Source organism: Dasypus novemcinctus, chromosome 14 (genome assembly GCF_030445035.2).
Source record: "Dasypus novemcinctus isolate mDasNov1 chromosome 14, mDasNov1.1.hap2, whole genome shotgun sequence".
Lineage (NCBI taxonomy): Eukaryota > Metazoa > Chordata > Mammalia > Cingulata > Dasypodidae > Dasypus > Dasypus novemcinctus.
This window is the reverse complement of record NC_080686.1, coordinates 39,921,713-39,948,066: the sequence shown is the minus strand read 5'-3', so window position 1 is coordinate 39,948,066 and position 26,354 is coordinate 39,921,713. Positions and strand designations below refer to the sequence as shown.

Sequence of the window (26,354 nt, the reverse complement as noted above, 5' to 3'; positions counted from 1 at the left end):
CACAGTCGATGTATCATTCCAGTGTAAGAGGACACTTCCCGAAACTCAGGGAGCACAGTGATCACTTTTAAACAAGGTCCCTTCCATTTACACGAGGCGTCCAGAGGCTCTAGGTGATTTGTTTCAGTAGACAGGATCCTTGCAGACAAAATGAAGTCCAAATTCAGTTGATTTTAGTTGAGTTACATTGTAGAACAGACTCTCCTAGAGAAGAAATTGTGAAACACCTACTAGAAAATGTAAAAGACATCAGTGACTATTAAGTGTATTAGATATGTGAAGTGCATGAGATCGAGAAGGAGACATTCATGTTCCAGAAACAGGAAGTGATGCACTGGGGATCCTGGTCATGGACCTAGGTCTCCTTTCAGGACAGAAGCTGAAGATCAACCAAAACTACTTTTGCACAGATCTTGACTGAGCTCAATAGAACCAGACTAGGCATCAGAGCTGCCTGTAGCAGCTCCAAAACCACCAGGGCAGCTTTGTTTCTGGCCACCAGTGGCAGCAGCCCAACCAGAACCCACATTTGGGAAGACACTACAAGTCCGAGAAGCTGCCCTGAAGTGCAACTGCCTGACCTCCCCGCATTAGATGAGAAGAAAGATCACTACCTGGGACTCAGGTCAAGTTACCAGAGGTGAGTTGCTGAAGGACCCTGACTAGGCCTCCTGCCACAAGACAGCCAGCCCATGCTGTGCCAAACTTCAGCTTGCCAGGTGGTGAGCTCCCTGCAGGCTCCTCTTCCCCAGAATCAGCATGTGGATCATGGGACTACCCTGAATCCACCTGTACCTGCCAATATGAGTTGCCCCTTCTGTGATTCTTTTGGTAACAGTCTCTATAGGACCATCAATGAGCCAAGTATGTGCTAGGCATTGAGGGTAGACTTCTTGATGATTTTTTTCCTGAAAATTTTCTAGTAAATAATTATTGAAAGGGCATCTTTAAATTGCTAAATACTATATATTAGTCTGCCTTTCTGCATTAGCTCTATTAGTAAGAAATAAATTGTTTTACAAATGAACCAAAACAAGCCATTTTTAATGATGTGAATTCAATTTCTCAGGATACCCTGAGAGCTGGTAGCAAAGAAGCATGTTCTCTGTCCTAGAGTGGGCTAACAATATTTCTGCCTTCTCTTGACCCATCCTGGGACTTTAGGAGATACACAGTAAATCCCCACTGCTTGTGGTAAGAGATGACAATAGATGAGAAACATTCCGTTTCTTTCAGGAAATCTCTTGTGGTATCATCATTCCTTAAGGACAATGGGATGTTGTTCTTCCTCTCAAAACCTAAAGCCGCCTCATGAAAGAATCAGCTCTGATATGCACCAACCCAATGACAAGTGCTGAGTGAGTCACTGTCCTTAGGCATGGCTTCAGCACAAGAAGAAATGGCTTCCCAGAGGGGACAAGTCAAGCTGTGCCAAGGGGTGCTCCTGGCCTGCAGGAAGCGTCTGTGTGCACAGGCCATGGGCACAGGGCTGCATGCAGAGTCCTGCCTTGCCTATGGGAAATGCTCAGTAAACAAATACGTAAACAGGTGCAGGATAAATCATGCCTACTGGAACAAGGAATAATGGTCACAGCTTTTCTTTTAATCATTATTCCATATTACTCCATATTTCAAAAGTCCACAGGTGTGAAATTGCCATAGCTTTAGTTTTTAGAGCTTAAAGTAAATTGTACTGGCCTTTATTTCTTTTCCTGTTTGACATCTGATCACCAAATGAAAGAAATTTATCTTTTGCTGGCATTATGACTTTGTTTGGCCTTATCTGTGTGCATATTGGGAGAGGGGTACAATTTGGGCAGTTCTCCTAACTTATACTCTGGTTAAAGTCTCTCCATTAGAATGAAAAGTCACTTTCTCACCACTTATTTAGAAAAGGAAGGATCATATTTCAGGAGACTAGAGTTCTTTTTATTTCATTAAGAATTACACAAAAGACTGAACTTGATAAATTCTCCCTAAGCTCTTCTGCCTGCCTTCCCCAGGCAACCACATTGGTGATCCTTGCCAGAGATTGTCCCTTCTTTTACCTATGTCTAGTGGTGAGGTCAGAACCTAAGGTGGAGCCTTGACTGCTTTAGGCCTTGTGAGAGACCCCAGAGTCAGCCCAGGGACCCTCCTGGCCTGACTTCCAAGGCTGCCAGTGCCCTCTCTTGGAGAGCAGTGACTTCCAAAGGCTCGATTTCCTTCATCCTATAATACATTAAAAGAAAAAAAAAATCCAGATTGAAGGAGACTAAAAATACATGACAACCAAATACAACCCATGATTTTGGACTGGATGTTTCTGCAATAAAGTACATTGTTGGGACAATGTGTGCGACTTGAATGGGGTCTGACTACTGGGTAGTAAGGGAATGATGTACTTTCCTGATTCTGAGGGTTATATTGGGAATAAGTCCCTTATTTGTACTAAAGGCAAACTAAAGGATATGTGGGTGATGAGGCATTACATTGGAAATTTACTCTCAGATGGTTCAGGGAAGAAAATGTTCTTTGTGTTTTACTTGCAACTTTTTTGTAACTTTCAGATTGTTCTCAAATTTATTTAAAAAAATAATAATTTAAAAGAAACACCATGCTATCATTTTTTGTATCTGTCTCTCATTTCTTCTTTTCCAGAAAATGAATTTATTCTAGGCAGCAAATGGAGACATAGGGTCAAGTCCTAGACCTGGCATTCACTGGATTTGTGATATTATTTAAGAGTTAACCTTGAGCCTCCCTTGTTTCCTCATCTATGGTATTTGGTTCAGTTTTGTTTTGTTTTGTTTTTTAATCAGGGGAGGGTTTATGTTTTTATTTTGCTTTGGGTTGTCTTTTTAAATGAGGCTCTTACTCTCCAGTTCATTGGAATCACCCAGAACAACTAACAAAAGAATGATGATGGACAACGCCCATTCCAAACAAACTGAGTATCTACAACTGCAAGCAAAACAGTTCCATTCATCTGCCCCATGGATCTAAGCCCCTTCTCATTCAAAAACAGAATGGGTATCACCATCCCAAAATCCTCAAGATTTAGGAATGAACAAACATAAGGGGCAAATGCAACTATGGACTAAAATACATTTATTATTAGTTCAGCAATGGAAGATCTTTTATCATTGATATAAAGGCAGTGACTACCAGAAGTTTTGAGGGGAGGAAAAGGGAAGAATAGGTGTAACATGGGAACATTTTTGGGAACTTGAAATTGTCCTGCATGACATTGCAATAACAGATTCAGGCCAATAGATATTTTGCCAAAACTTATAAAATTGTATGGGGCAAAGTGTAAACCGTATTGTAAACTAAAGTCCACAGTTAGTAGTGTTCAGTATGTGTTCATCAGTTGTAATAAATACACCACACTAATGAAAGATGTTAATGGGGGAAAATAGGGGAGCAGGGTTATATGGCAATCTCCTATTTTTTTTTTTTTCTTTGAGGTACTAGGGGCAGGGAATTTAACGCAGGACCACATATGTGGGAAGCAGGTGCTAAACTACTGAACCCACATTGGCTTCCCTGGGTTTTATTTGTTTGTTTTGCTTGTTGTTTGTTTTTGTTCTTTTTTTTCAGGATGCACTGAGAAAAGAATCTGGGGCCTCCCATATGGGAAGCAGGCACTCAACTGCTTGAGCAACACCACTCCCCACCCCCCCGCTATATATTTTATGACATTTACTTAATCTAAAACTTCTTTAAAAAATAATTTAAAAAACAAATGGCATATGTTTATTCATGCTTGATACCACCATAGTTAGCATTCTTAAAAAAAGGGTAAGACTCATAAAAATAACCCAACCTTCCACATTTGAAGACAGAAATAAGAGCAAAAATATTCAAAAAAATACTAGTAAATAGAATCCAATTATTAATGGAATTATTAATGGAATAAAAGACAAAAAGCATATGATCATCTAAATAGATGAAGAGAAATGACAAAATGCAATGCCCTTTTATAAGAAAAACCACAACAAACTAGAAATAGAAAGAAACTTCCTCAACATATTAAAGGTCATCTATAAAATACCCACAGCTAACATCATACTTAATGGTGCAAGAGTGAAGTTTTCCACCTAAGATCAGGAACAAGAAAAGGATGTCCACTTCTGACTCTCTTTTTCAACATTGTACTGAAAGTTCTAGCCAGGGAAATTAGACAAGGAAGATGGAAAAGGAAGAAGTAAAATAATCTCTGTTTGCATATAACAAGATCTTGTAGGTAGAAAATCCGAAGTAATCCACAACTAATGACTAGAACAAATAAACCTGTTCAAAAAGTTTGCAAGAAAAAATATCAATATATAAAAATACTTCAATTATTTTATGCACTTGCAATCAACAATCTGAAAATGAAATTAAGAAAAAATTCCCTTTATAGCAGTATCAAAAAGAATAACATACTTTGGAATAAATTTAACAAATTTGCTGAAAAATACAAAATATCATTAGAAAATTTAGAAGACTAAAATAAATGAAAATACATCCCGTGATCGCAGATCACAGGATGACTTATTATTGTTAATATGGTACTATTCCCCAAACTGATAAATGGTTTCAAAGCAATTACTATCAAACTTCCTAAAATTCATATGGAAATGCAAAGGATTGGAAAGACCAAAACTCTCTTGAAAAATAGGAACAAACTTGGAGGACTCACATTTCCCAATTTCAAAACTTCTTAAAAAGTCACATTAATGAAAACTCAGTGGTATCTGCATAAGGGTAGACTATACATTAATGGAATTAAATTGAGAGTCCAGAAAATCCCATGCATTTTTAACAATTGATTTTTGACAAAGGTGCCCAGAAAATGTAATGGGGAAAACATAGCCTTTTAAACCAAAATGGCTGGGAAAACCAAATATTCACATGCAAAAGAATAAAGTAGGACACTTATCTAATACCATATACCAAAATTAACTCAAAATGAATCAGATTTAAATATAAGAGGCAAAACTATAAAAATTTTAGAAGAAAGCATAAGTCTGAATATTTTTTACCAGGGATGAGGCCATACTGTCTTAAAAAGGTACATAAAGCACAAATAACCAAACAAAAAAATAAATTGGGCTTCATAAAAATGTAAAACTAACTTGAATCAAAAGATATCAAGAAAGTGAAAAAAGACTGCACACAGAATGAGAGAAAACTCTTTTAATAAAAGTCTAATATAGAATCCAGAATATATAAAAACTAACTCAGCAATAAAAGACAAATAACCCAATTTTAAAATGTACAAATTATTTGAACTGATATTTCACCAAAGATAAAATGCAAATGGCCAATAAACACAAGAAAGGATGCTCAATAGCATTAGTTATTGGGGAAATATAAATCAAAACCACAATAAGATTGTGAAGTGCATTGCCACAAGGTGCATCATGGGAACACAGGCTCAGGTACAAAAGAAATACAGCAAATGGCTGTTTCATTACTTATTATTGTTTTATTACTTAAAATACCATTCTTCTGATGCATCTTTAAAGTCAATTCCTGAGACATAGGGGTTTCAAAGAGAGAAAGAATTTTATTAGCTGTAAAAACAATGGAGTACAGTGGTCTCCTGGCCCAAACTGCCTCCCTGATCTGCAGAAATTCTAATATTTTATAACATCGGGGTAAGCAAACACAAGGGTGAGGCTAAGTCTAGAGTAACCATGAAGAGAGGTGAGATCACTCTAGACAGCTTCAGTAATTTCAGGTGTTAACCTTCTGCTATCTTATAAAGACATCTGTATAATGATTTAATACTCATAATTAGTTGTTAATTCTTAATCCTTGGTTAAAGTTACACAGCACAAAGAGCAGGGAAAGAAATCCCATAGTGGCTGGTCTCCCAAGGAGACCAAACTGCTCAGATCAGTGCCAGTGGATGACAGCTCTGCACGCCTCACTTTGTGTTGGGAGGGGAGAGACTCTGTGCTGTTTGTTGGTGAAATATTATCTACCTCAAGGAGAGGAGGCCCTGCCACTGAGAATCCCTGTCCTGAAAAGCATATGGAGCTGCTTTCTCCCCGTTTCCAGGTTTAAGTTCTGGTTGAACCTTTTCATTAGACCTAATACTCCTGCTAGGTTGTAGAATGGAAACAGACTGAAACACTCTTACTCAAAAGAAGAGGAGGCAGTTGGTAGGGGAGAGCTGGGAGATGGCTACTGAGTGTTGATCAAAAAGACAGACCTTCAAAAGTGTTTACAAGAGTGCCAAGATGTTGGAACACTCATACATTGTTGGGAATGTAAAATCCTAAGTACTAAAGAAATGCTAGCCATTTTCATTATGGTAGACACATGTTGAAATTGTTACAGGAGCATAAAGAAGAAAATACACAACTCTTTCAACAGTTCAGGCAAGCCTGAAATAATAGAACAGGTGGTGAGGTTTGAAAGATGGGCAAGCAGTTGAGGAGAGCAGTGACACCTCTAAACGGCATCTGTATCTCCCATTGGCCACTCCCCAGCTCAAAGCTCCCAACCCACTGCCACAGATGACCTGTAAGAGAAGCTGTCATTCTTGCCAAAGAGTCAAACTTGCACCTGGGTCAGACCTGAGATGTTGAAGAAAAAGTTTTGGCAGGAGTTGGAGCCCTGGACCAGAGTATGGTCCATACCAATATCGTGAGTCAATAAAAGCTGCGGGAACATTCAAGAGCTACAAAAGGACCAGAGCTCATCAACCATCCTTGAGTAAACACAGCTACCGCTTCATTTTCACCTTCTGAGTTTCACATAGATAGCTCTTGTGACCAAATTTAAGCAAAAAAGTATAAGGAAGAGGACTCTGAGAAAAGTAATTCAGATTAGCGAATTTGACACCTTAGTCAACTAGGCACCCAAACACTGCTTTTAACTATATGTAACTTCCAAATCAAGACAATGAAAACAAGATGCTGCTGATTAATGACACACTTAAATACAACCAAAAGCATGCTAACCTTCTCCCCATAAAGGGTCCATTGTACTTTTACCCATTTTTCTGATGTTCATTCTTCTAGCTGAGTCACACTCCCCCTTTGATATACTATGATTAAAAGAACAATGTATAAAAGTAATTACTATTAACACATCTGACGTTAGCTAGCAGGACAATGGAAAGAGAAAAGTAATTGGTTAATAAATATATAATATACTCTTTAAAAATAAGGAAATATATATATATATATATATAACTACTACAATTCTCACTTCTGCATCTATTAACATGATTGTACCAGCACATCACTAACTTCTCCGACTATCTATTCTATTTCTGCAGCTCTCAACTAGTCAAATTTCCTTGCTTACTTAGGTGACTCAGACTTTTAAAAGGGCCTGAATCTAGTTTTTGAATTGCTTCAGTCCTGCCTGAATTGGATTGCAGCTTTCCATGGACTTGAACCACAGGATATGAGAGTACAAAGAGGCACCCTGTGGAATCTCCTGCATTGCAGGCATATGCCTCTCTTCATTCATATTGTGCAATAGCAACTCAATTAGCTCTTGAAATTCAGGATCAATCACCCCAACCAGTACAAACTCATTATTTCACCTGATAATTCACTGGCATCAGAAGCTCAAAGTAGCCATGTGGCAGTCTCAACTTTCAGTTTTAAAGTAGGCATTGTGTGTCCCATGCTGGAATCATTCTTCCCTTGGAATCCAAGACCATTAGACCAACACAGTCCAAAGTTGTAGGGATGGAAAGCAAAAATTTCACTAGTGGATCAATAGGGATAATACTGAGAAAAGTTACTCCCTTTAAACTGCCTTGATTTCTAGACCCATGAATACTGGCTACCAGAAAAATAGCACCATATGATATGGCCTGGAGGATGTTGCCCCAGCCCTGCAAAGTATGGCACTAGGATATTTGATTTCTTAATAGAAACTATGGGAGAGGCAGTCTGGAGGCATTATTCTTGCTTTGATTAAAGACTGTGCAGTTTGAAATGCATTATCTCATGCTATATTTGCTTGCCCAATTTTACAATTGAGTTCCATTTTCAATTTTGTAATTTTTATCCAGACAATATACCATTGAATTATTATTTCCAAGTAATGCTGATTGTTGAGAAATAAGAAGTAATTGGTATAGAAACAGCATGGACTGTAAAGGTAGACACCCTGACTTTATATTTTGGCTTTGTCAAATACTAGGGATGACCTTCAGGGAGTTAGCTAGTATCTATGACTCTAAGTCTTATCATCTTCAATTGAGTATAATAATAATACCTTCACAATGTTCTGTGTGAATTAGATAAAACACATAAAAAGCATTCAGATAATAATCAGCATATAATAAACATTATGATTTTAAGAGCGTTTCAAATAGAGAAATGCATACCTTTTCATAAATTAAACTGGTTAGAATATTATAAAGTGATGATAAAAAATAGGAGTTGCATTTTGCTGTTTATCTTGTGTAATAAATCCTGAAACAATAAACTTAACCATTCTGTATTTTTGCTTATCTCTATTGACAATTCGTAGAATCCAATTGCACTTATTTAAATATGTGTATTTAAAGATGAATAATATATATAAGGTATATATTATTAAATATATATAAAAGGTATATATATTATTAAATATATATTCCTTTTATATTGTATGCATATTATATAGGCTGATTTTATTTCCCTATATTTATATTCACAAATTGGACAGAAATTCGTGTATCTCATATTAAAGTTGGTAGTCCATTTTCCACACAGTTTAGTCTGAATCTACACAGTTTAGTCAAGGCCCTAAGATAATTTTCAACTAAAATCCATGAATTTACATTGAATTCTAATGGTAAAGAAAATATGTGACCTGTTCTGTCTTTGATTAAACTGACTGCCTAAAAGTAGCCAAAGTATGATTTTTTTTTCAGTTATGATGTTTAGTAAATATACTTCATCATAAGTATGGTGAAGATTGACAATGAGTGTTTTGTATCTTTCATTCATTTTTAATTGCAAACATTTTAAATTACTGACTAAAACAGTCAAAGATATCTACTTTCATGAAATATGCATGTTCCCTACTCTTATTTATATTCCAATATCAAGTTAAAATATGGCATTATATGAGTTCCTAAAATAAAATTTCCCTTTTTATTCTAAATGTTCAAATGACTTCCCTATTTATATTATGCTCATATTATGAGAAGACACCTGTTTGTGCTAATTTAGGTTAATATTTAAAAAGATATGGCTTGGAATCATCACCTCTTTCAATGTTTTTTAGAAATTTAATGTAAAAAACATTAATTGTATAAAAACATTCTGAGCTTACAGTTGTAAACTGATGGCAGATAAAAGAAGTTATGATGGCAATTATGTAAATGAATGTAGAAAATTGTCTTGCTACTGTACTTATTTCAGGAATAATTTTAAAAGCAAAAGGCAAACAAAGAATTTAGAGATGAGCTGGTTCCAGAACACAACACTGTATTGATATAAATTCTTCCATTCATTTGATCATTACAAAGTTAAGAAAAAAAAGTAACATAAAGGTTAAAATAAATAACCTTTATTTTTTAAAACTCACTGCTGATTTATGTATTTGTCTTCTGAGATACACATTTATGGAATTAAGAATTAAACTTCTCAAGAATTGCTGAGAAACAAAAATTTGAAGTTGAAACCTCTCACATATAAAGGGAAAGTAATCTAACCACTTAAGAACAAATAAATAATTTTAAAATAAAATTCTGCAACTTTAACCAAAAAAAACCCAATACCATCTACTTTTCCTATTAAATTTTACTATATGCTATAATTTTTCCAATGAATCACTGTCTTTTTTAAAGAAATCAATTCTAATTTATTTTAATTAAGCTCTCAAGAATTCTGAAAATTAACTACACCTGACATGAACAAGAAATGTGAGTGCTTGTGAATATGAGCATGGCATGAACAAGAGAGCATAGGTGCAAATGGGAAATCTTTGCAGGTACACTATGCTATGAAAAGGAAGTGTAACTGTTCTTTCCTTCTTCTATCCTTACACTCACTATCAACAATTGTTTGTTTTAAATCCACTTTAAATATGACAAAGCATTATGGATTTGAGATTTCACGAGGAATAAAAATTCAAACTCTCCCCTCAAGAGCCTCATAGCCTAGAACTAGAAAATAAAGAGATAATCTAACTCCTTATTTGGTTAAAATCAACACTGAGTAGTTATGGAAGGGAGTTACTATTAATATAAGACCTAAGGAATGAATCTACAAAGAAGATAGTTCATGAAAAATAATATGAACAAATGCTCCATAAGTATTATTTACTGTGTTAGGCCCTCTTTACTTTATGCTCTTTATACTTTTTACTCTTACTTTATGAGAATTATCTCATTTAATCCTCACAACAGCAATATAAAATAGGTAGTAGTGTTTTCCCACCTGAACAGATGGGAAAAGTGAACCATGAACTAAATTGCTGAAAGTTGTACTATGAATAAAGTGCCACAAATTGGTTGAGGAAGAAATTTAATCTGAATAAAGGTTAGGATTAGGAGAAGTAAGACTCTGAAGTTAGGGATTTAAAAAAACAGATAATTTTAATGAAGTATAAATGCACATGGGCAAACCCCAAACACAGCAAATACTATGATGTATGTTTCTAATCATGTTTTAATTATCAATGAGTAAAGATGATCCTGTTTACTCCTGGAGATATTGGTTTTTATGTAAATAAAAATAACAATTGGTCATTGTTTTTGAGAGACAGATTCTCTACCAACAATATTAGTTTGTATTTCTAATCATTTATGATTATTAGTAAGTTCCTGAGCCACTGACTATTCTGCTGGGCACCGTGATAAATGGAGCTATAGATCCCCAGGCATGGACGACAGGCTTATGGACACAGCTCCATGCATTCCCCGACAACAAAATCAGAAAACCTACAAATTTATACAATTCGTAGTCTAGATTTTTCAGTTTTATCTGTAAGTGCAGAGCTACTTTTTGATAACATTTACTTAAACTTTATATTTTATACTTTTTAGAACAGTCTATTTGAATAGTATTAAATAGGAAATTAGTTTACCTACTGTTTTTAAGATTTAAAACTCCTGGCAGAGAGACAGAAAATCTTTTTTAAACTAGTCACTTTCAAATTTTGCATATAAATTTGAAAATTGCTTAAATGAATTCATAATTCCTTGAAAATTAATAGTTGGAATTAATAGATAGCTCTTAAATGCAACTATACAAAATTTTAACTCAATAACATTCATAATAATAACTAAGATAGTCATTTTAATTTTGAAATATGTAATAATTATAGTGGGATTTTTAATAAATATATGACAAGAATTCTGGGGAAAATAAATCGAATTTGGGCTGAAGAGAAAAAAATATATATTTGGTCACATAGATTTTTTTGTTTATTTTCATTTTTGAGGTACCAGGGCTGGGGATTGTACCTGGGACCTTCCTATGTGAAAAGCCAGTGCTCAACCTCTGTTGAGCTACCCTTTGTTTGATTTTTCATTTTTTTGCTTGTTGTTTGTTTTTGTTTTTAGGAGGCACTGGGGACCAAACCCAGGATATCCCATGTGAGAAGCTGGAGTTCAATCACTTGAGCCACATCTGCTCCCCAACACAGTTATTTTAAGTAAAAAAAGAACTTGTTGAAGTGAAATTAACACTAGGAAGTAAATGAAATAAAATTTTAAATAGAACTTACTAAATTTGGCAGTTATAAGAAAGGTAATAAAAATTTACATGAAAATACAGGACTTGACTCTTGCAGAAAGTATGCTAGTAATCTGGGTTTCTGAAAAACAAGTCCTTGTTTATAGCATTTTCCAATTTCCATGGTGTAAAACCTCCTACCATGACCAATCTCAAGCTACTAACATAATACCATGGAATAAGGAATTGGGAAGAGATGTTAACAATCAGCTCTCAGGACCCAGTGGGATCCTATTCTTGCACATCCTTGTTCTTTCATTTCTTCCATCTACCACAGAAGTTCTAAGTTTCCTGTTTATAGTATGATGTATATGGCGCCCACAGGACAATGAACACAGCATGGTTAAACTGGAGAAGCTTGAGCTGTCAAAGTAATGTTTGCTTAACTAGTAATGTTGCACATTCATTTCAGTTACATACAAACCCATATTCAGCTTTGACCTCAAGTTACTTTTCTTCCCAAGGGTAGTAGCACAGTAAGTACAATACAAATGGTAAGATGGCATGAAGCAAAGCACACAGTACAGGGAGTAGACTTGCACCACCCAGGAAAACATTCCTTGCAGTTATTATTTTACAAGTACAGCATAGAGCATTTTGCAACCATAAACTGGAATAAAGAAAGACCTTTTGCAATAGTCTCTTTAAGGCAGGGGGAAGGTGGACCCCTTGGGACAGGTTGGAAATTGGGCAGTGCAGGCTTGAAGTTGGGTCATACCTACCTCAGGGCAGGGAGGAGGTCCAGACTTCCTGGTGCAGGCTGGAGGCTGGGAGATGCAAGTTTGACATTGGGTGGTCTCCACAGGGCAGATCATTACAGGTTTATCTGACAAAGTCACAGCAGAATTTAGGGTTTCAGTTTCCCCACGGATATCATCTTTAACCTATATGTCTCCTTCCCAATCCTCAGGGTTCCATTCCTTTACAAATAATGCCTCATTTTAACAGCAGACTCTGTGAGTTTGAGATTTTAGTTTCCCTTGTAACTCTGCTACTTGTACAATGAGACTGTGAATCTGGTTTTCAGAGATCTCAAGTCTGCAGCTGCATGAAACAAGATATTCTTTCAAAGCACAAGTAGAAAATTTCACATCATTCATGTAGCACTTAATTTGCTAATTTGCAGACGTCAGCCCATCCCTTTCTTTTGTAACTGTATCCAGAGTATTTAGGAATAGGCAGCCAACAACATTGTACCCTGTACGACACAAAACTCTGTTAAGGTGCTAAAAAACACTCTCATCCAGATCCTTGCCTCTTATAAGCATGGAAGTAGCAGTCTCCAGTGGTGATATTTTGCATATCTCTATTGCCAACTCATGCCATGGACAATCAGTGGCTTCCTGATTATTGGAAAGGAAGTCATTAGTGCCCTTGAATCCAATCAGAGGAGAAATCAAATTGCAAAAATCCCAAAACAATTCAGAAATCCCATTTTTAAGATTCTGATTCACAAAATCCCCACTCTTGGTACCAAGCTACATTAGTCAGGGCTCTCTTTGGAAACAAAACTGACAGGAGATATCTGTAAATAGTGTGAGATTTTATAAAATTGTCTCACACAACATTTGTACAACATCTCACACAACAAGTCCAAATTCTGCAGAGCAGGCTGCAAACCAGATACTCTGATAAAGGTCCTTGATGAGTTCCCAGGAAATGCTGGCTGTCTGAGGTAGAGATGGGAATTGTCTCTCTGAAAGCTGCAATCACTTTCCCTTTTAAGGCCTTCAACAGATTAGATAGAATGTCACTCATTGCTGATGGCAATCTCCTTAGTTGATAATAGATATAACCTGCCATCTATGCAATTGCTTATGCATAAGCACTTATGATTAAAGTTCGTAAAATGCCCTTGTATTACAATTAGCCCAGTGCTTGCTCAACCAAACACGTGGGCACTATTACCTTGCCAAGTTTACACATTAGCTTAACCATTGCCCCTTCTTAGCTGTACAAGTGATTTAATCTGTTATTTATAATCTGTGATTTGAACAGGTATATAAGCAAAAAATGAATAATAAGATTTCTAATATAAGAAGTCAATATACCATTGCAGCACAGTGTGATTCAATAATCATATGGGACAGAAAGTAGAGTGTTAGCTGAACTTTGGATAAAACAAGAAGAGTGATGCATTCCACACATAATCTCTTTTATGAGCAAAAGATTTTAGTTATTCCCTAACAAGAAAGTAATTTGAAAGCTTTACTGAATGTCACTTATTGTCTATATTATGCAAATTCTTCTTTTTAAATGTAAAATCTATACTACTCTCATATCATGATGTACCCCTTTCTGGAATTATTGTATAATAAAACCTAGGATAAGTAATCCACCCTAAGTACTTGATTTAAAGTTCTTGAATTTTAACTGGACAAAACCAGTCTCCGCAGCATTCCCTTAAAGATTTCTGCTTTACGAGAAATCTTGTTTGGATCAAATATATGTACCTATGCCTACCCATGAGTCATTTGATTTTAAGATTTATAGTTTTTATTAATTTCAGCCAGAAAAATGCTTTATTTGGGGATAGCAAGAATTAACAATTGAGCTGGATAATAAAGGATGAGAAATAATTTCGCCAGCAGAGGAGGCAGGGCATTCAAACCAAGGAAAAGATGTATGCATATGTAAAGATTTATGATTAATTTGTTGCAAGTAATGCTAAGAATTAAAAAAGAGTAGTAGGAGACAAGTCTGAAAGGTTAAATAAGGAGAAATATTGCAGGCTTTTATTTCTTCTCTGAAGAGTTGTATAATTTATCTGGTGTATCAGTTGTTTGAAAACTTTTGTTTAGAAGAACTAAGCATTTTTGTGGTAGAAAATATTATTTGTTCACAATAAATCATTCCCTATGTCTTAATTTCCTGGCTGCTAAAATAATTATTATATGTATTAGTCTGCCAAAGAGATGTCAATGCAAAGTACCAGAAATCTGTTGGCTTTTAAAGGGTATTTATTTGGGGTAAAAGCTCAAAGTCCCAAGACCGTGGGAAGTCCAGCTCAAGGTACCATAAGAGGTACTTTCTCACCAAAGTCAGCTCCCATGTGTTGAAACAAGATTGTAGGCGACCTCTGTGAGTTTCAGCCTTCTCCTCTCGGCGTCCTCTCTCAGGCTCAGCTGCTCCTCTTCTACCTGATTTCAGCTGGAGGCTGGCATAGGGCTTGTCTCTTAGGACTTCCTATATCTGTTTCGGCTATCCTCCTCTCTTCACAAGGTCAACTATAAGCTATTAGGCAAAATGGTTCAATTGGAGTGCACAGCTGTTTTGAGCCTTCTCCTTTCTATCAAATGGCAAGATCAAAAATGACAGAACTTTCCCTTCTGTGTGTCTCTTTGTCCATGTGAGTCCGTTTATATCAGGCCCACCAAGGGGGTGGGGACACAACCTGAGTCATGCCTTATTGACATTGTTGAATCAAAAAGTTCTCAATAAACAACAAAAATAAACAATAATAACGAAAGATTCTTTAAGAAGCCCTCAAAGCAATCTTAACAGGTAATCTAATCAAAGGCCCCCAACTGAATTAAATATAAGGAAAGGTTTTCACACCCAGAGGAACAGATTAGTTTGCAAACAAAATCTTTCTCTTTTTGGGATTCATTAAGTAATCTCAAACTGCCACACCACACAATGAGCTGGCTTCATAACAGGAATTTATTGTCTCAAGTTTTCAGTCACTAGTTGGTCTGCTTCTCACTGTGTCAGTGCCTTATGACTGGCCAGCAAACTTTGGGGTTCCTTGGTTTTTCATTACATGGCAATGCACATGGTGACATCTTCTCCTTTTACTTCCAGGTTCTGTTGACCTCCAGCTTCTGGCTGTTCCCTGTGGCTTCCCCCATATCTAATTTCCTTTGCTTATAAGGACTCCAGCCACATTGGATTAAGGCTTATCCTCATTCAGTTTGGGCACACCTTAACTAAAAAAAATTTCAAAAGTTCTATTTACAAATGGATTTACACACTTGGGGTTAGGGCTTGAGACCTGAACATACCTTTTGTGAGGGACATGGTTCAATCGCCAACATCCCCCATGCCCTTGCCATGGTTTCTTTATGGGTGGAAGGTACTTCATGATGTTGTGACATTGCTGGTCAATGTAACATGAACAGACAGAAATGGGACACGGATGAATTTTGAAATGTGCTTGTATTGTTTGACTTGTCTCTGGTACATCCACATGCTTCATGAGAAAGGCCAATCACTGATACCTGAAAGGGAGATATGTGGAGATAACCTGAAGTACCTGCAAGAAAGCCACTTCAGCCAATCCAAAGACCTATGATGGAGAAAAGTAAATGTTTTTATTGTAGGACACTGAGATTTTGGAGTTGTTCATTGTACAGAATGACCACAGCAATTGTTGACTAACACTTTTTCTTCAAATATAATTTTAGTTGGGCCTAAAATATGAAATACACAAAACTGAACTGCAGTTGAAATGAGAATGAGAACCACAAAGTACCACTTGAGTCAGCTTCTCTTTCACCTTTCTGGTGACCCCAGTTTAAACAACAACAACAACAAAAAGCAATACAGGCATATTTCAGAGACATTGTGGACGTGGTTCCAGACCACCACAGTAAAAGGTAGTCACATGAATGTTTTGGTTTTCCAGTGCATATAGAAGTTATATTTACATTATACTCTTTTCTACTAAGTGCACAATAGCATTATGTCTAATAAAACAATGTACATACCTTAATTAAAATACTTTATTGCTAAAAAATGCTAACCATCATATGGGCCTTCAGCGAGTTATAATCTTTTTGCTGAGAGAGGTTCTTGCTTGCCTCCTGGTGATGGCTGCTGACTAATAAGGGTGGTGGCTCCTGGAGGCTGGGGTGGCTGTGGCAATTGCTTAAAATAAGACAAGAATGAAGTTTACCAAATTGTTTGACTTTTTCTTTCACAAAAGATTTCTCTGTAGCATGTGATGCTGTTTGATAGCATTTTAACCACAGTAGAACTTCTTTCAAAATTGGAGTTAATCCTATCAAACTGGGCTACAGGGAGAACTACCAAAATGTGATACAGAGACAAAGTAAGCACATGCTGTTGAAAAAAGGACACTGACAGACTTGATTGATGCAGTGAAGGTATAGAGGCCAAAATGGTAGAAAGAGTGCCAAAGAAAAAGAGAGACTGAAAAGATGTGCACTAAATGGCAAGGCACTGAGAAAGAAAAGGAAATAGATTTAAGATATTTAGCAGGGTAACTGATAGGACTAGAAGATCAATTGGCAAATGACTGAGGAATGGTATTATTAAGACATTTAATAAGAAAGATCTAACATTTCTGTCTTATCATGTGCCTATTTAAAATAATTTGTCAAGCAGAACAATGAAGTAACTTAAGTATCTACTATGTGCTTATCACCTAATCATAAATGAAAACAAATTAAAACACAAGACATATGAGGAAAGTTTGATAAAATGATGGCAACTTGAGAAGCAGGCAATACCAAGAAATCACACATCATCTGATTTTCTATTGTTTAAATCATAATTAGAATAATAAGGATGATGATGACTGATGATTTTAAAATCATGATTTTTTCCAAGTAATGAGAATAAACTAAAAAAAATCAACCCGATAGGTTCAAATGAGATACAATCATAGAACAAAAATTAAGAATAAGGAAATTGAGGTTTTAATAGTATTGTCAGAAACAACATGCGTTTTGGCATTTTTTTTTAAAAGTTGCTAAAAAGAAGATATTGTAAAGCTGTATAGACTCCTTTGGTTTTAGGACTCTCAACAACTACTACAGCAATATGGCTTATAAACACATGTCAATCATTCAGGTACCATGTGTAAGTCAAGCAAGAATACTGCATAGTGGCTGCCATATGAAAGCAATGATGGGTCAAAGAGAAATTGGAGACAAGTGCTCCTGCTCAGAAAGATCTCAGTGAAGGCCAAAGGGTATAATCTTCTGGTTTCCTAATTTATCTTCTCATAACAGCACCTTTAGATCTTGATGCTAAATCATAACATTAAGGATCACTTTAAGAAAGCAAGTCCTTAACCATGGATCACAGGGCAGGTCTGCTTTGATGATCAGGGTCTGAGGACTGGTGAATTGTAAGCTTGAAGTTTCCACATTGAAGAAACAACTTTGATATAAGCCTGGGGGCTGAAATATCAAGAAAGGACTTCTAAGAATCAATTGATGATAAAAGCTTTATCCTGTCTTAGCTTACTTTTGTGTGTGTGTGTTAGGAATGGTAGCAATTATTCTGTTTGCTAAGGTGGTTGGTTGTTCATGGTGACTGGTTGTTCATGATGCCCAGACTCCATCCTAAAGGGATGCTAACCCAAAGAGAAATGTCAAATTAAACCTTTAATGTAAGTAAAAAGAATATCAAGAACCATGGAACCTTCCAAAAATTTTCCACTCAAGTAATTTTAGATAGTATAGAAAGTATACTCACCTGTTTTAGTAATTATGTAAATAACAGTTTATAGGTATTCCTATATTAAATAAGATAAACAAATGCAAATGGTTACAAGCATAAGACTATCTAAAATTAAGCTCATTGGGCTTAAAACTCAGAAGAAATATTTTTGGGACCACTGGAACGAATTTTCTAAAATCAAAATCACTGAAAGTACAGATTTTTCCAAATTTTCAATGGTTATACCAAATATTTGCTCAAGTATACGTTTGTCAGTGTTTTCAATGCACACCACAAACATTGAACCTTATTATAAATGAGTACAATTATAAAATGGTACAATTATAAAAATGTTCTTTCATTAATTGTAACAAATAGACCACACTGATGCAAGATGCAAACCTATAACTTCTCTAAATGAGTTTTGAAGTAAATAAATAATTAATAAGCCCATGAACTTTAAAATTACACATAACATTTCATATTATATACATTCTATATTCTTGGAAAAGTATATGCCACAAAACATTGCATTTTAATATGGTAGTATATTAGTCAATACATTTAAAGATACATTTTGGTTGAGGTCACATATGACCTCATTTTGCTAGTTTATAAAATAAAGAGATGAGATTAAAGCATCTTTAAGATCCTTTCCCACATTAGGACTATGGAATATTAAGTACCAAATGGCTACATAATTATTATTCCATTATAAAAATGTCAAAACATTTTGCAGTTTGAAAGATCACACTGTAAATTTTGTTATTCATGGAAGAATACTATTACAAATATCTATAGAAAGTGCTAAACGCAAAGCATGTTTCTGGACAAATATTAATTTTGAAAATGGAAAAAATTTAGAAAATTTAAAAGTGACTATAGTAAATTTCTTCCCACTAGATGGAATGTGATAGCTTATCAGTAAAAAAGTGTACTTAAATTCTAAATTTGCCTCATTTTAAAAATTAGAGCTGACGTTTGTACAAAAGATCACTATAGTAGTATAATGTATTACTACAGGAGAATCACAATGGCAATAACATCACTTTAATCATGCATTCTAAATAATTATTCTAGGAAGGAAGGTAATTAAAACGTTTACTTTTGAAGTAAGCTAAGAAAATAATACATTCCATAAACAATAGTGACAAGCAAATACAAGCAAGTGTAATTTAAGAGCCTTGTCAGACATTTCAGATATTTATTTAAAAAGTCAAAGATCACAAATTTATGAAACCTCGTGTTTCATACATCACATGATAAGTCAAGAAGAGAAAAGGTACATTCCCTTATTTTCAGATGAGGTAAAAGAAGCCCAGTATGATTATTTGGGTATAAATTGTCTCTTACTCAAGTAAGCCAGAATACTTAGAATACTTAATATTACTCAATTCATTTCTACTAGAAAAGTTACTTGACCTAACTTTCTCAGAGCAACATGTGCATCATTCTCCCACAATACTTAATTTCTCATATTAATATTAAAATTGTTGCACACAGTTTCCCCTCTATTCACTAGGTTATGAGCTGCTTGAAGAAAATGATGTATTTCATTCATTTTTATATTCATAACACCCAAATGCAGTCCTTAGAGTAAAGCACGAGATTAAGAAATGTTGGGTAGATAAAAGAATAATTTATGTAATATATTGTATATTGTGCTAATGGCACAGAAATAATAAAAAATATGTTATATATATTTGGAGATCTTGATGTGATGTTAAATGTTATTTTGCATTTAAACTCAACTATGGTTTTTTTAATCCAGTCATTTTTTTAAACTTTAAGAACATTGCTGAGTTAATCATCCTCCTAAGTTTATGGTACATCATAATCACTGGTTCATAATGGTTATATAATTTTTATTTAATTTTTGTATAGAAAATAATTTTTCACTTCTACATGCAATGTATGATAATATGTCTTGCCTGCAACGACTGTGATAAGCCTTTGGATTTTGGGGAATCTAACCAGTAAAAAATGTATATCTTACTATAATTTTAATTTTTCTACTCTGACAGAAAGTAAACATCTTTTCATATCCTTATGGTCTATTTATATATCTTTTCTTTCTAGAATTCCTTGTCATAGCTGATCATTTCAATAGTTTCCCGACTTTCTTCATAACAGTGAGAACGTCCTACATCCTAAATTTCAAAATATTGCAAACCCTTCCATAATTTCCAGTATACTCAATACCTCTTGTTCTTCCAACCTACTACTTCTATTACTCCACTTTTGACAATCCTTAAGTCACACTGGGACCCACAATCCATTGACCCTACCACCTTCCCACTAATCTTCCTCTTGCCATGTCCTGTCCTCTCATTAACCAGCTCTATTTCAAGACATTTTCATTGTCTTGCATACAGCACCATCTTCTTGATCAACCCAGTCACCTCCTAGTTAGCAAAACCTAAGCTTGTTGAGTCTCATTTACCACTTACTCTATGTCTGCAACTGCATAGTTGATCATGGCTAGAGAGAAACATACAACCATGCTGACCAGTCTAACTTTAGAGTCATGAATATTAATTTCAAATGTGTCCTTAAGGTTGCCTAGCAATCATTTTTTCTGGCCATGAGGCAGTAAAAAGTATTTCATACTTTATCTTCTCTCCTCAATACTCTGGCATATCTTCTGCATCCTTACTGTTAACTGATACCCTACTTCTTCCTTCACTGAGAAATTGAATAAGGTCAAAACCACCACATAATCTCCACCTTCCCTCATCTCACACTTATACTAGAGTTGTTCAGCTCCTAGCTATTGCTGAAACTTCCATTTGTCCACTAGAACTCATCAGCTCTTGATTTCTCAAGACATTGTTCCAGTTATTGTCCTATTTCTTGTATTTTATACTATGCAAATCGTTACAATCAGGATAAATACGCACTCACCAAGTCATTAAAACTGCTTTTGTCAAGATAACCCAAGAATTCCACATTGCAAAATTTAGTGTTCAACTTTTAGTTCTCATCTTACTTGAGGATGAAAAGCAGTTAACACAGGTGGCTCACTCCCTCCCTTTGAATTATTTTCTTCATTCAGCTTCCAACACAGCAATTCCTTCAATTTCTTCCAATCTCACTGGCTATTCAGTTCCTTTCCTGGTTCCTCAGATCCTTGACCTTTTAATATTGGAGTGTCAATAGGTCTTGTTAATTGATTCTCTTCTTTTTCTTTCAACATTCACTTCTTGGTCATCTCATCACTTTTCTTGGCTTTACTACAATCTATATACTGACAATTTCCTAATTTACATCTCCAATTCAAAACTTTTTCCTAAACTTCAAACCCATATATACAACTCTTACTTAACATCTCCACTTCAGTGTCTGATAGAAACCTCATAAATAACAAAGTACATGTGAGCTTCTGTACTGTCTTCTTAATACTTATACATTTATCTCCTCTTACTTTCCCACATAAATCTACATTAGGTTTTCAAGATACAGTAGTCATTTGATATTTCCAAAGGGTACATAACAACTACTTTGTGAGACCCCAAATCTACAAATTATGCAATAGCATATAATTTCTCTCTGAAAATTCAGTAAATTATGCCTGAAAGTTTAAGTAGGCCAGTCAAATTCTTAACGAGAATTATTGCACAGGAAATGAGAATTGAGAAGTACAATAGTTCTGAATCAAAGCCCAATAATAAAGTCTATTCCCAGATAAAGTACCTGAGTTTTGAAAGAGATAAAGTGAATTACCAAAGCTCTGTCACCTAGCATCTACTAATGACATACTTTCTCTATATTTATTTATTATTTTGAACGATCCTGTTTATTACATTATTTATCTGTAGTAAATATTGAAATACTTATACCTAAAATTGGAATAACAGCCTCTAATAAAATATTCTAGTGTGAGAATACTGAGAATATATTGATCTGATAAATATACTGTGATGACTGGATTATCAAGACTACCTAGTAGAGGACAGCATAGTGAAATAAATCAGCTATCACAAAATCAGTAAATAAAAGATCAAAATTTGAAGGATACATTTTTGTCTGAAGATATTCTCATAGATATTAATCATACTTATCACAAGAAATTGATAGTGAGAAGTCACACTATAATCTTTTTATTTAGAAAAATCTCCCAAGTGAGTTTCTAGAGAAAATTTCCAGAAATCTAAATGTTTACTTAAGAACTTTCATCACTGAGATTGCTTCACAACACTATAGTCCAGCAGTAATATTAGTAATTACTTTCAAAAATTTAGTTGAAGCAAGATCTTAAAATATATACAAGAAATCATTTATAAAGATCATTTAATAGTATCACATTAACCAGTATGAATTTTATATTTATTTCCTTCTAGAACCAAATTATATGTAACAATAAGAATAAACTCTCCACATCAACCTAAGCATTGTTGATTAAAAAAATGAAGCACATGAAAACAGAAAAAATGGTACTCTGAATAAAATTTTCAATATACTCTCATGATGCATAAAATACACTTTAGGACACAGACTTAAATGGACATTTTTTTTTTCCCTCAACAATCACAGGCAAGAGAAGAACTAATAGAAAACCAATAAATTAAGTACAGTGCAGCAAGCGGTCTCTAGCTAACTCGGCCTATGCATCAATAGGTCATTCTCAGTTAATTAAGTGAAGGCATAATCAGCTTAATTTATGTAGTTCACAGAAGTTAATGATATCATAGTACAGTACCTGACGTTTGGCCTGTCCATATACCTTGTTTTATATGTTCAGGTCATTCTGCTGTTTCTCACAATAGGCACTTAATTTCTGTAGCTCACATCCTATGCTTGTCTTCCTGCAGAAAATGGGAAGTTTGACATTAAGAAAATGAGGATAAAAGATCATTCAAACAAAAAAATTCTTTAAAAAATGACCTGACTTTTCAGTGGAATGTTTTTGGATCGCATCAAGTAAACACAAGCTGCAGCAATGAGCAGAAGTAATGCAAAATAAAAGCAAATGTTAAAATCAGATAGGTATTAGAAGCATATAATGTGCCTATACAGGTATTACAACGATAAACCACTGAATAAAGAAAGGAAAAATATTGTGCAATCATAAAACACATAAGCATAAATTTAACAAATATAAAAATTCTTTGGCATATTTGGATAAGTAGTGTTGCATTTCAACACTGGATTTTATACCTGTTAAAGGACCATCTTCTTTCTCAGGAAGAGAATTTCTTTCCACTGTCTCTGCAACTCATCTTCTTTTTTCTGAGGCTGCAAGTTTACACATAAAGACAAACCACAATGTCAACCAATTGGGCCTCACTTAAGGAACCTAGGAGATCGATTTGTAAAGCAAAGAATGAACAGGACCCTATTTCTGAAGTACGTTGCTCAAACTGCTCTTTCATTAAAAGATGCTCTTTCTTATTGATTTTGGCTTAAGTAATGAGAAAGCTTATCCAAAAATCTTTAGCATTTGGGTTCAAGTTAAGGAAATCAATACAGTCATTTCCCATTTGAACTGCATATGTGAGCTTTATGTACGAGAGACAAGACAAAGCCAAATTTAGATAAATCAATAGCATTGTCAATAGAACACGAAGCTGACAAATGGCATTTTTCAGCAATTAAAGTGAGCTGTAAACATACAAAGATTAATCAATTACAATGTTTTCTATTAACGATTTTTTTAATTGGTACAAAAGTTATATGTGAATATGTGACTCCCCAGGAATGAAGAGCAGAGAACCTTGTTCAGTATCATGGTGAGACCATTTCACTAATGTTTTATATAAATACAAAGATAGCTTTATATATAACGAAGTAAATTAAGACCCCACTTAGGCAGAGTGTTTGAATATCAAATAATCTATATAGTTCAGTGAAATATTTTATAAACCCAGTAAAAGTATACACAAAAATATCCTTCTTCTAGAACACACTATTTCAAAAATTGATTTAAATTTCAATGTTTTTAAAATACATATTTGCATCTATTAATTTATATAATTAAATAATATAATTAAGTTAAAATGATTAACTAAAATGATTTAGCATTATTTCTAAATTTTAGGAATTAAAATCTAAATTAAAGCATTCTATTTTTTCCATGGTTGTACTCTTAGAATCTTTATAAACTATTTTGTTTAAAAATAAAGATTATTCATTTATTCAAAAAATTTTCAAAAGTATTTGATATCAATGATAGCCTGTAATGAAAATACTGATCCATTACAGTTTGCCATTACCCTGGACTATTCATGAAAATCGCTGTACAGTACCTATATGTAATTCATAATACACCAAGATAGGCATATCATTAAAATGCAGATGAAACCTTTGTTTTTAATAATAAATGATATAACAAAAGTAAAAGGTTAATTGAAAAGCAAAATAAACTACCGAGCTTAGTAAGGCACATTACTTAGATTAACAGAAATCAATGAAATCATTAAAACAATTAATAACTTAGAGCTCCATTCAGACTAAGATAAACTCTGTGGCTATTAGAATGCCGATGGAAGGCTACAGAGACATATCTATTCTGACTGGGTAATTTCCGCTCCTCTGTAACACTTCAGTAATATATGCAACTGGCATTATACAGCCACTCATTTCTTCTTGTGAGACAAAAGACAAAAGCCCATGCTTTGTGCTATCTATGCTAAGGGAGGCATGTGAATCACAGTCTTTATAGAAGGGAACGTATTCACCCCAGAGTTCAGGATTTAAAATGGACCATTAGGGGACCAGCAGTATTAATCAAAGTCTCCAAATGGTTCAGCCTGTTCCACAGATTGCAAAAGTTCACAGTTCTACCAATCCTCCAGTCATAAAAAGGATGTGTACATAGGAAAGGCAGGCACAGAAAACTTCTAAATGTACAATAATTTTCTTTTCTTAATTACAATTACAATTAAAATCTGAATTATAATTACAAATACAATCTTAATTACAATTACAATCTGAAGATTGTATTCTGCAAAGAAACCCAAAAAAGCAAACTCTTACAACTTCAGGAGTTACACCGAAAGAACAAATTTTATCATTCTTGATTTCTTTTTGCCCAAAACAACCAAACCTCCCCCAACAACAAAACCGGGTAAAACTGAAGAAATAGAACAAATATTTAAGTTAATATTATGAAACAGAAAAAGACCTTTGGATTTTATAATTTTATTCAGAAGCTTCAGCCTTGATCTAAAGGACGTGTGTATGTTAGTCCTACAAGCAAACAAACAAAAAATGAAGATGACATTTTAAACCTATTTCAAGATTTCATTGCCACCACCTTCAAATGCCAAGACTCAATGTTCATATTCTGTTTTCATCTTTCTTCATTCAGATTAAAACCAGAAATATACTGGTGCTTCTTATAGCAATATAGCCTTAGAATAATTCATTCTTTTACATCTAAATCTTTCCATTTAATAAGGGAAATTTTGACCTTATTAAAATAAAGCAAAATTTACTCAATAATTTTATCTCTACCTAAGTAAATATAAATTATTAATATGTGTTTAATAAATAAAATATAAGCTACCAAAAAACGGAAGTATTAAGTTTTAGGAAAGGAATTCTGGTGAAAAATACTACAGAGAAATGTTCTAAGAAGACATCTATGAAATAACATGAATAATTTATAAAAAATCAATAAATTGAATAGAAATTACTATACTACAGCACACAAAAAAATGTTCATTCTTAATTCCATATCTAAGCAATATTCCGAGTTTAAAAAGTAGTAAAATTCCTGTGGGAAATGCATATAACAAACAAAATACTATAAAATCAACATATAAAAACATAACTGTTATAAAATTCTAAAACTGAATTACAGTTGGGCCCTGGAGTAAGATAGACCTTGGCTTGAAATTGCAGCTCTGCCTTTTGCTAGCTAGATTGATCTTGGGGGAATTTTTATATTTCTCTAGCACAGGGGTTCTTAACCTTTTTTGTTCCACAGACCCCTTTGCTGGTCAGGTGAAAACCACAGAATCCTTCTCAGAATGTAGCAGCAGATAGCTGGATGACAGTCAACATCAGAGGTCAGAGAAAATAAAGATGATAAATGTTTTTTTCAACTCAAGCTCACAGACCCCTTGGAGCTCCATGGACCCCTGGTTAAGCCCCTGCTCTAAAAGTTTCCTTATCTATTAAAAAGGAAGAAACAATACAACATTCATACAGGGTTGTTGTAAAGACTAGATCAGATGATATATGTTCTATTTAGCAGTAGGTCCAGAACATAGTAGGCCTGCATTAAATACATCTTGACCAGACAAATTAACTAGTTTTATAATTAGT

At 34.5% G+C, this 26,354-nt stretch overlaps 1 long non-coding RNA gene across 1 annotated transcript in view; it reads right to left on the bottom strand.

The window, feature by feature from the left end:
• Positions 1-26,354, bottom strand: part of LOC131273264 (uncharacterized) — a 254,749-nt gene that overhangs the window by 18,404 nt on the left and 209,991 nt on the right. Inside the window, exons 2-5 of the long non-coding RNA XR_009180424.1 lie at positions 23,241-23,318; positions 22,783-22,888; positions 15,677-15,892; positions 12,395-12,498 (exon numbers count right to left, since the gene is read on the bottom strand). This is a non-coding gene — a long non-coding RNA (uncharacterized lncRNA). The remainder of the gene's footprint in view (positions 1-12,394; positions 12,499-15,676; positions 15,893-22,782; positions 22,889-23,240; positions 23,319-26,354) is intronic.